The following is an 8,558-nucleotide window of genomic DNA, read 5'->3' on the forward strand; positions in this document are numbered from 1 at the left end:
AACGTACACACATGCACACTTATTCAGAATTAGCAGTAATTTGACCTACCAAAGAATTTCTTTTCCCCCTCCCTTCTTGTTTTCCTGCGTAATTTCATCTGGTTTTGAGGAGTTTGGGTGAGTCTTTGTAACCAAACCACCAGAAATACTTTTTCAATTCAAGGCCACAGTCATACATGTAGCTTCCAGTGAGGCATCCATTTATGAGAGCACTGTGGCTGCAGCTTGCGTCCCCAAACAAAGAGTAATGTTTTCATGCTGAGAAACATCGTAAGAAAGTTCTGTTTAGTGTGCAGCTTACTTTAATGCAGCACTGATTCTTTGTAGCAATACAGTGGGATACATGGGATCAAATGCCAGCAGAGACCCTTTGACACACATCCACATGCATAAAAGCAAGCCCACATAATCGGTTGATGCAGGTTTGGCTGAGGTGTAAGCTTGTTCAGGCACAGCAGAGTCCTATTGGAACGAGTAGTCAGAGTCACAGAGCTCTCTCTCTCTCTCTCACACACACACACACACACACACACACACACACACACACACACACACACACACACACACACCCTGACTCCTTGTAGGGGCCAAAGTAAGCTACATAAATCTCCTTAAATCTCTAACAAAGACGCTTTTGTTTACTGGTACCGCTTGTTTCCGGCTTAGCACCCAGGTTATTTGTGGCATTTATGGTATAGTGTATAAATGAGTGTGTATGAGCAGTACCGCAGAAGCTGCAAATGTTAGTTGTGTAGTGACAAATGTAATACTATAATTTAAGTGGTACTACTTTTCCCGGGATGTGATAATGTTTTGTACAGACATTCATGGTTCCAGAGGATGAGGCCTGTTGGCTTCTTATATCCTAAGCTAAGTGCTCTTATTAACTCAAGCATACGCACTCACTCTCTGATTAGGTACCATGCAGGACACTGGCCTGATCACTAGGAGCAATTGGGGTTCAGTGTCTTGCTCAAGGATGCTCTGACATGTGGAAAGGAGGAGAAACAAACTGTGCAGATAATGAAGAACTTGCTCAACCTCCTGAGCCACAGATGCCGGTACACATACATACACTGTAATATACTGTAAAAATAAATGCCAGGAACAATCACAACTGTTTGGCCCCCCACTTTGTGCGATTTAACTGATAAAAGAGAAAAGAAGTCTGAAGAAATGTCACTTGAATGTTTGGACTGCAGTGCATTATTGCACATGAAGCAGCCATTCATGAGCTAGGAATGTGTGCTGTGCATGTTAACGGAGTCTTGCCACCGTGGCCTCAGAGGGCTGTGTGTTTATGTTTATTTGACATGCTTGGCCCTCACGATGACATGAAAAACTGCCTTATAAAAACACAATTTATGGTAATAAGTCACTGTGTATTGTGAGGGGATTGCGGCTGACATGCACTGCACGTTGTGAGTTTTATGGCACTTGTCTGGATATGCCAGAGGGCGGAGTAATTTAAGTAATTGTGACTGATTGCCATCTAGTGAGACTGTAAATCTAATGTTACAGTAAAAATACACTCATGTTTTCATTTGCTCGGTGCAGCTTTGCATTCACATCCACATCTCAACTCTCAGCTTCACCCAGCTTAACCCTTACCCTCTTCCCAAACTTTCACTCACATGCTCACATGTTCTTTCACCCTGTAATCGTCCCCACATTACGCCTCCTCATCACAGCTTCACACCATTCCCCCACTCAGACCGCTGTGCCCATGGGCATGGGACTAGAGATTAGCCATGCCTCTCTCTCAACTTTCTCCCTCCCTTCCTCCCCATCCAGCCTCTCTCAGTCCGGCGTGGGTGTCTGGTGCCTGTCAGAACCAGTGAAAACAGCTCTAATCTTAATTACACCAGCAGCTTTATTACCCTGCTCCATTGCTTTGCTCAGGCAATCTCCCCATAATCACTTTCTGCAGGCTGTTTTATCTAAAGGCCAAGGGAGGGCTGTGAAATACCTGAGAGACTGAATTAATTTTAGCAGAATACTTGAATATTTCTTAGAATATGAAGGTATAAACCTAATTGTGACACACTGTTAATATAACACCTGACTGCAGTCTTCAAAACTACGTACCTGCCTTTGTGGAGCTTAATTACTTGATTTACAAATACATAGAGCCACCTAGTGGTTGAGAGGTGTTGATACAGTTCAGCCCTGATGTGACTTTATGGTCATAATCCATCTGATTTCTGAACCTGAATGAGATATTTACATGCTGACACTGATCAGGGCAAAAGTCTCGTTTCAAAACTCCTTTTTCGATCGAACATAAGGTCAGGAGCATCAGCCAGAGAGATGAAGCACAGACATGGAAGGGAGCAGAAAAAATATGTGGTTGTAAAATAAATAAAAATTATGGAGATGGTTTTGGGGAAAAAAGAGGCTGTGTAATATCTGTTTGTTTCAGTTCTTATAGTCAGCACAGATTATATACATCATTATGAAGTGGAGATATGTATTTCACAGTTGTCAGACCCCCAACAGTCTAAGGAAGAATTATAGTGTTTGTGGCGCTTTGTATGATCTTAAATCAGATTTATGTGCTTGGATCAGATTTCTGCTATGTTTTCGAGTGTCAGAGGGATCTGGTGCAGGACTGAGGCGTGCAGTCAAACATGTTTGAGCTCCCAATTTGAACACAATTTAAATTTCCAGTAATGGATTTCTGGACCACTTGGGGGCAACAGCAACAAACAGTAAACACAGCACTGATTTTTTAAGTTAACTGAAGACTTGACACGTTTCTGACATCAGGTTGGTGGAGCAGCTTGTGACCATTTCTGTAACTTTGTGAAACTGTGATTGGCCAGCTGTGTGGAGGTGAGAAAGAAGCAAGAGGAGACTGTCCGAAATTGTGCACCCTTATTCCTCCATCTAAGAGATATCACATTTTTTATGACTGCCAGCTTTTCAGTCCACCTTGTGGAGTGTAGCTGTTTGGGACAACGATTTTCGATTAGGTCTAACAACACGTTGAAATAATCATTATAATGATGCATAACCTGGCCCTTGCACATCCAGCAGACATGGAGCAACATTAGCATTCCTTTCAAGTCATCTTTGTGCCACCAGATGAATATAAGTCCAATATTCACTCTCCCTTCAGCTCTCTGTTGTTCCCCACCATCTCCTGAGAAAACCATCAGTCTCTTTGGCTGTTAAATGCTCCACTATGTTCGCCAACTAGTTGCTAACTGTATCACCACCTGTTTGGTGCTGAGCAGGTAGTGTACAGTGAATTTGCCAGAGCTTTTTGCTGAAAACAGCTGCCTGTTGCAGCCGAAAATGAAGCTGGTTAAAGTGGTGAGAGGAAACCAAAACAATAAGCTAAAAGGCACGAAAACGCCCTGTAAAGTTGAGGGTGTCCGGTTCAGTCGTGCAATGATTTTCTGTTGGTTCATCACTACAACAGTCCCCTCTCACATACATGTAATTAATACCATAATACTGTTAATTCTGTGTAGAAATATTGATTATAGCCACTTATCAATGCTAATGTTTTGAGTGTTCTCAGACTACATGTGTGAAGACGGTGATCAGCATCATATATGGTAAGGCATTACCAAGCATTCACATGTGCTTAATTTTGATTGGCAGAGCGTGACTTGGCTGAGAGGTGTGAGAAGTCTTGATTCCCGTTCACACAAGATGCAAATGAGCTGGCTGAGGACAACATGGAAATGTCCAGTTAGCATCCATCAACTCACATAACAGTATGTGTGTATATGTGTGCATACACTATCACTGTGAGAGCTAATCTTTGGCTTCGCTTGTGAATTTGAGGTCAGCTTCGTTAATGTGTAGTCGAATAAAGAATTATCCCACAGTTTCTCTTCCAAAGCTAATGTTAAACTGTCATCTCTTCTCTGCTTCAGGTTTTGATTTGAGTGCTGCTGAATCAGGACGTTTACATCCTCTGCAATAAGAGACAGTGACTTTCATCTGTTCTGTGTGTTCAGCACATACCACTGAGGTCACTGGCTGTTTTTGTGGTGATTGCACCGGTTGACTGATCGCTGTCCTTTCACTTTAAATAACAGCATATGATGATGAGTGAAATCAGAGTCCTCATTTTCCCACCATCCTTTGGCTCATAACCTGTCTCCTCCTTAATGTAAAGCTTTTTATTCTGTCGTCTATCAGATGTCCTACTTGCCTTCTCACCAGCTCACAGTTAGGCCTAATGAACAGAAACTGCTTGACTTTCTACATCCTGACAAGTGCCATCAGATGAGCTGTTCAGATGAGTGAAGAATTTCTTTTCGGCCAATGTGAGGATGTCAAAAGATGTCCTGTCTCACGAGGCTGATGTTTTCATACCAGCTGTACTATCTGGAGCACAAGGCTGCACTGTCCTTACACATTGAATGGTTTCGGAGTGCACTGTGAAGTGAGAGGGCAATCCCTCTTGAGTGTTCGCATAAACACACACACATGTGCGCACACAATTAGATTCACACACTGATAGTGAACAGAGAAGGGAACTGTAAGCAATTCCGAGTTTGGCCTTGGTACTGAGGGGTTCTGATATTTTTTTCCTTTTCATTTTTCTTTCTGTATGAAACAACATTTCTGTCCCATGAGTAGTTATTCTGTGGTTAGAGTGCAAAGTCTTTAAAGATGGAATATTTGCCCTGTAACCAAGAGGTTGCAGCACAAACCCAGGCCCTGCTGTTCCCTCCAGACTGATGGCAGCCTCCCATATGCCGGTTGGCCCATGTTGGCTTCTTCATGCTGTCTTCAGCAATTCAAATCTGACAAAAAGGAAGTGGGTCTAAAATGCTTTAAGAATATGAATAAAAGATTCAACAAACCCCCAGTATCCCTCCTTCAAAACATATAGCTGTGCACCATCATCTGCCTCCTGATAATATCCGAGATGGTGCAGTATTTCATTGTAAACAGAAAAAACGTTTCATAACATAGTTCAGAATCCTTTTTATGGCGTCCAAACCTTGGTCATGAAAATCTGCTCTTCATTTCTTCCTTGTTGCAATTCAGGAGTTGAGGAAAAGCTTTCACGGTAATCTGGCCTGGCTGTAAAGATTTTCTGAGGGGGTCCTCCGAGACACAAGTCCCGCTTTAAAGGTTTCAGAAGAGAAAAGCGAAGAGGAGCTGAAGACAACAACCCTGAATACACCACTGAGTGTAATAGACTATAAGAGCATGACAGCGAATATGGGGGTTTTTTCCTTCCTGAGGAAATGCTGTTGTATATCATATTGTAGTGTGTGCACTAAGGTGACAGACAAAGTTAATCTACAGGTGTCGGGTGATCCCCATCACAGAACACATTGAGGGTCTGCTTGGAATTAGGTGGAAAAACCTGTTGCTGTATTGTCCATTTGGGAGCAGTAAAATACGGTCATGGTCCCCATATATCACAACCAAATAAGGTAAATTTGGTGAAATAATACAGGAAAAGGTTACATACTATATACACTCAAAAAATGGAAGAATACACACATGAGGAAGAGCACAAAAAATTAAGGAAGTCACCTTGTCCCTCCTTTTTTCTTTTCTTTAAGGGTCTATTTAGAGTTCAGATTTCAGTTTAAGGTTAAGGTTAGATGTAAAAAAGGGATTTTTGCGGTTTAAGGAATGAGTTATTACCAAAGGTCCTCACAGAAATAGTACAGATTTTTTGGGGCATAGAGAATATTAAAACTTCAGTGAGAGGGAAAACTCTCAGTAACTTAATCACATTTACAAAAACTATAAAAACATTTTTTTGGCTCTTATCAGGGTGCAATCAACAACATTTCTCAGATATAAAGTCCAAGTTGCAGGTGCATTGGCAAAGGAATCATGGCAACAAAATGCAAAATTGTTTCAGCAAAAAAAAAAAGAGAAAAACAGCCACAACTTAAACTTAACCAGCAGGGATTCAGTGGAGCTATACACACAGTACAAGCATAGCTGACTGACATGCAAACCATCAACTGTTATTATAATGATGTACTTATGTAAGTTTGTCTAAACTCTGTGTGTGTCAAGGCCACAAACCAGGAATGAATTTAACAACCTCAGAGGTCCAAACAGATGGTCATCAGTTTTGCGTTTCTATATTTGTGGGCCACTGGAACCAGCAGAGAGAGAGCGTAGCTCCTGTTTGACAGACCATCATGGATTCGGATGGATGCTTGTTTAGAAAGTAAAGCATTCCAGAAAATAAAATGACTTTGACTGGAATCATTTGGTCTGTGTCTACGGTAGGTGTGTCTTTTTGTCCTCCAGGCGGTAAAAAAAAAAACACCCTGGACCATGTACAGTCTTTTCCAAAAACACAATCCCTATTTATGTGGCTGCCTTTTACAATGGCCAGCTCTGCCTGATGACAGCTAATAAACTGGATGATTAAGTTCAAGATCCAGGGTAAGAGAGTGGAATCATGTCTTATTATGTTATGCCTACTGCCTTCTTACTGGATTTCAAAAGAGAAGCCATCATCCTCTCAATGCTTTACATATGGCTGTGTTTTATGAGTGGTCAGGGTGAGGGCCATCCTTCAGCCTGGTTAAATGTTTCCATGCAGCAGAGTTTTGCTCACAGCAGCTGGTTGCCCAATGGTACCAACGAGAGGAGGCCGTGATCAAGGACAGCCTGCCAGGAGCTGATAGATCGCAAGCTGTGCACACATGTTTCATGAAGCATGTGCAAATGAATGGATTTCATGGAAATAGGTTATGTTTTTGAGGAATATAATTCACGTCCAAAGGGCAAAACTCAGTGTTTTTGGTCAATCTGTGAGGCAGCGAGAGCTGAGTCAAACATTATAATGAGACAGATTCGTTAACTTTATTATTAGATCAGTTAAAAAAAAAAAAACTGAATAAACATCATGTAGCCAGTGGGCTGCAGTTCAGCTTAATCCTCCAAGGGTGCTCTGAATGTTGGCCAACACTTAAATTCCCAAAACATGAATTTAAATTACTTCATAAAAAGTAATTATCTGCAGTGTTATGAGAATAGACAGATTTAATGACAGAACTTCAGAAATGGTTTACTCTGGCATCCACAAACTTATTGGCCTAATGAGGGGAGAGCAAAGGTTTTCTTTGGTGAGAATCTGAGTTTGACTTTATGGTAATAATACCTACAGCACGCCCTGAGTGTTGTACACCTGTCACATACATAAATCACGTCAGACTCATGAACGGACGCACAGGATGAATGCTCTGTAATTACCTCGTTTCCATAGTTGGATGCCCTAACAAGCTATGAGTGACAACAGATGAAGTCTTAAAGTGAAAGAACATTATGCTTTATCATCTAAATAACAAGAAATAGGTGGATATAATGTGTCTTCTATGTATAATCTATCCACAGACTGCTTTTGCTTTTTCAAAGGCCCAATTCCACAAAAACAAATAAAAAATACGTTGAAGCTTCTTAAGATGTTTCATGTTTCTTGCTGAGGCCACTGAGCTGAAACAACATTGAATAGAGAAGTAAAGGAAGCGCTGCATAAAGAGAAAGGAGTAAGTGGACCTTTGAGACAAGATGGATGAGACCGTGTCCACTGTCAGAGTGATGTGTGCTCCTCTGGTGCTGGATAGATGTGCTGCCTGCATGCTGGTCTCCTGCCACTCCTGCCTAACCTTTTGCTGCTCCTCTATGAACCTGTGACCCTGATTGACCACAAAGAAGTGCTCCATCAGCAGGGTCATGGCCACACTTAAACCCTCCCTGCTGCTCTGGCTTGCATGACATGCGTGGTAGTGAAAGAACGTCCTTAACAGTCAACGGTCTACTTGCAATCCTGACATTATAGGTCACCCTCGCGTGGGCTGATTGAACAGGAGTTCATGGAAAGAGTCAATGGTTTGAACAGACAGATGACTCGAATATTGGACACTCTAATATAAAAGTGCAGATGTGGGAGGACATGATGTGAAGTGAAAAATAGAAGAAAAGTGGACGAGGAAAAGATCAATTTAAGTGATTGGTGGAAGGTCAACAGTGAGGTCAGTGCGATTTCATAAAGCTGAGTGCCAGGAAAGTGTGAAGAGGGAGAGCTCCCACTTCTAGGTTTTTCAGGAAAGTGGTGAAAATGAGGTGCAAGATCCCAAGAGTCCCTTTTCAGCCGGGGTCATTTGTCTAAATGGAGAAACTCAGCACAGTAATAAGTCATACATGAAATGTACGTGTAGACTTAACAAGACACAGCAACATAACACAAGAGTTTAACATGTCCTCCATGCAAACGGTTACATAAATACAAAGGAGCACGATTATGTTACAGTGATAACATGAGTGGTAATGATTATAATTGGGTCAGTTCCCAGGAACTGAAACATGGTAGATGTTATACACTGGGGGTGGATGACATTACCCGAAAGCAAAAGTAGTTTCATTTGGAAAGAAAAATTAAATTACTTGGCTGCTATTACATGAACTTGTGGCGCAACTCCAGACAACAATATCTTCAGTGCTGAAATCTCAGCTTCTGATTAGAGCAGCTCTGGTTTTCTTCCAAACAAAGAGTTGCGATTTCCCCAGTCAAGCGTTGCTGTAACTGCAAATGTCATCAGTCCTGGAAT

The sequence above is a fragment of the Chaetodon auriga genome, chromosome 11, assembly GCF_051107435.1.
Source record: "Chaetodon auriga isolate fChaAug3 chromosome 11, fChaAug3.hap1, whole genome shotgun sequence".
NCBI classification, from domain to species: Eukaryota; Metazoa; Chordata; class Actinopteri; order Chaetodontiformes; family Chaetodontidae; genus Chaetodon; species Chaetodon auriga.